Here is a 3,737-nt window from a genome sequence, read left to right on the forward strand (position 1 = left end):
GTTAAGATCATCGGCAGAACCCACCAGACACCACTTTTGCTTCATAAGTTCGGCCTATAGTCATATGACGATTTTCATCGGGGAGGGGACGTATGACCCAAACGGGGGCTTATATGACCCACGGACACTGCAAACCATGCTCCTACGACTAAATAGAGGTTAAAACTACGATTTGGTGAAATCTTCATTTTTGACCTCGAAGCAAGGTACCTTCCCTATAGTAGGCAATGAGTAAATGATCATAATCCCAGGAGAGCAAAAAATGGGAACCCGAGAGGAAAGCGCTGTTGGCGCGCCTAAGCTAGTGGCCCGTAGAGTAAAAAGGGTACCCCCAACAAAGTTGTCGTTTGACGTTCTGGTTGCACTTTTTATCATCTAAAATCAGTTTTCTACACGTTTTGAGGGGTTTTAGCAAAAAAAAAATTTTCGATTACTCGAGCTCTCTGGCCCGTTCGGTGCACATTTTTGAAAAAAGCTAGGGAGCTGCCCCTAGGTTCGGGGTGTCACAAAATGTTGAAAAGTGGTCGAAAAACCACTATCCAGAATCGGATGTAGAATCATTAGACGAACTTAAAATTGTTCTACGACACCCAGCTGCGACGTTTAGTATTCGAGTTATGGCCCGTACCAGGTCTGACCGAGCAATTTTTGTTCCGCGCACTTTGTGCACCGTACACGTTGATGTTTGTATGAAAAAGTACCCTACCTAGGGACGCGTAGAGCAAATTTGTACCCCCGGGCATGTTGTCGATTGACATTCTGGTTGCACTTTTCATCATCTAGGGTGCGTTCCTGACACGTTTTGAGGGGTTTTAGCAAAAAAAAAATTTTTCGACTACTCGAGCTCTCTGGCCCGTTCGGTGCACATTTTTGAAAAAAGCTAGGGAGCTGCCCCTAGGTTCGGGGTGTCACAAAATGTTGAAAAGTGGTCGAAAAACCACTATCCAGAATCGGATGTAGAATCATTAGACGAACTTAAAATTGTTCTACGACACCCATCTGCGACGTTTAGTATTCGAGTTATGGCCCGTCCTAGGTCTGACCGAGCAATTTTTGTTCCGCGCACTTTGTGCACCGTACACGTTGATGTTTGTATGAAAAAGTACCCTACCTAGGGACGCGTATAGCAAATTTGTACCCCCGGGCATGTTGTCGATTGACATTCTGGTTGCACTTTTCATCATCTAGGGTGCGTTCCTGACACGTTTTGAGGGGTTTTAGCAAAAAAAAAAATTTTCGACTACTCGAGCTCTCTGGCCCGTTCGGTGCACATTTTTGAAAAAAGCTAGGGAGCTGCCCCTAGGTTCGGGGTGTCACAAAATGTTGAAAAGTGGTCGAAAAACCACTATCCAGAATCGGATGTAGAATCATTAGACGAATTTAAAATTGTTCTACGACACCCATCTGCGACGTTTAGTATTCGAGTTATGGCCCGTCCTAGGTCTGACCGAGCAATTTTTGTTCCGCGCACTTTGTGCACCGTACACGTTGATGTTTGTATGAAAAAGTACCCTACCTAGGGACGCGTAGAGCAAATTTGTACCCCCGGGCATGTTGTCGATTGACATTCTGGTTGCACTTTTCATCATCTAGGGTGCGTTCCTGACACGTTTTGAGGGGTTTTAGCAAAAAAAAAATTTTCGACTACTCGAGCTCTCTGGCCCGTTCGGTGCACATTTTTGAAAAAAGCTAGGGAGCTGCCCCTAGGTTCGGGGTGTCACAAAATGTTGAAAAGTGGTCGAAAAACCACTATCCAGAATCGGATGTAGAATCATTAGACGAACTTAAAATTGTTCTACGACACCCATCTGCGACGTTTAGTATTCGAGTTATGGCCCGTCCTAGGTCTGACCGAGCAATTTTTGTTCCGCGCACTTTGTGCACCGTACACTTTGATGTTTGTATGAAAAAGTACCCTACCTAGGGACGCGTAGAGCAAATTTGTACCCCCGGGCATGTTGTCGATTGACATTCTGGTTGCACTTTTCATCATCTAGGGTGCGTTCCTGACACGTTTTGAGGGGTTTTAGCAAAAAAAAAAATTTTCGACTACTCGAGCTCTCTGGCCCGTTCGGTGCACATTTTTGAAAAAAGCTAGGGAGCTGCCCCTAGGTTCGGGGTGTCACAAAATGTTGAAAAGTGGTCGAAAAACCACTATCCAGAATCGGATGTAGAATCATTAGACGAACTTAAAATTGTTCTACGACACCCATCTGCGACGTTTAGTATTCGAGTTATGGCCCGTCCTAGGTCTGACCGAGCAATTTTTGTTCCGCGCACTTTGTGCACCGTACACGTTGATGTTTGTATGAAAAAGTACCCTACCTAGGGACGCGTATAGCAAATTTGTACCCCCGGGCATGTTGTCGATTGACATTCTGGTTGCACTTTTCATCATCTAGGGTGCGTTCCTGACACGTTTTGAGGGGTTTTAGCAAAAAAAAAAATTTTCGACTACTCGAGCTCTCTGGCCCGTTCGGTGCACATTTTTGAAAAAAGCTAGGGAGCTGCCCCTAGGTTCGGGGTGTCACAAAATGTTGAAAAGTGGTCGAAAAACCCACTATCCAGAATCGGATGTAGAATCATTAGACGAACTTAAAATTGTTCTACGACACCCATCTGCGACGTTTAGTATTCGAGTTATGGCCCGTCCTAGGTCTGACCGAGCAATTTTTGTTCCGCGCACTTTGTGCACCGTACACGTTGATGTTTGTATGAAAAAGTACCCTACCTAGGGACGCGTATAGCAAATTTGTACCCCCGGGCATGTTGTCGATTGACATTCTGGTTGCACTTTTCATCATCTAGGGTGCGTTCCTGACACGTTTTGAGGGTTTTAGCAAAAAAAAAAATTTTCGACTACTCGAGCTCTCTGGCCCGTTCGGTGCACATTTTTGAAAAAAGCTAGGGAGCTGCCCTAGGTTCGGGGTGTCACAAAATGTTGAAAAGTGGTCGAAAAACCACTATCCAGAATCGGATGTAGAATCATTAGACGAACTTAAAATTGTTCTACGACACCCATCTGCGACGTTTAGTATTCGAGTTATGGCCCGTCCTAGGTCTGACCGAGCAATTTTTGTTCCGCGCACTTTGTGCACCGTACACTTTGATGTTTGTATGAAAAAGTACCCTACCTAGGGACGCGTAGAGCAAATTTGTACCCCCGGGCATGTTGTCGATTGACATTCTGGTTGCACTTTTCATCATCTAGGGTGCGTTCCTGACACGTTTTGAGGGGTTTTAGCAAAAAAAAAAATTTTCGACTACTCGAGCTCTCTGGCCCGTTCGGTGCACATTTTTGAAAAAAGCTAGGGAGCTGCCCCTAGGTTCGGGGTGTCACAAAATGTTGAAAAGTGGTCGAAAAACCACTATCCAGAATCGGATGTAGAATCATTAGACGAACTTAAAATTGTTCTACGACACCCATCTGCGACGTTTAGTATTCGAGTTATGGCCCGTCCTAGGTCTGACCGAGCAATTTTTGTTCCGCGCACTTTGTGCACCGTACACGTTGATGTTTGTATGAAAAAGTACCCTACCTAGGGACGCGTATAGCAAATTTGTACCCCCGGGCATGTTGTCGATTGACATTCTGGTTGCACTTTTCATCATCTAGGGTGCGTTCCTGACACGTTTTGAGGGGTTTTAGCAAAAAAAAAAATTTTCGACTACTCGAGCTCTCTGGCCCGTTCGGTGCACATTTTTGAAAAAAGCTAGGGAGCTGCCCCTAGGTTCGG

Source organism: Anopheles gambiae (genome assembly GCF_943734735.2).
Source record: "Anopheles gambiae chromosome X unlocalized genomic scaffold, idAnoGambNW_F1_1 X_unloc_128, whole genome shotgun sequence".
Taxonomy (NCBI): Eukaryota; Metazoa; Arthropoda; class Insecta; order Diptera; family Culicidae; genus Anopheles; species Anopheles gambiae.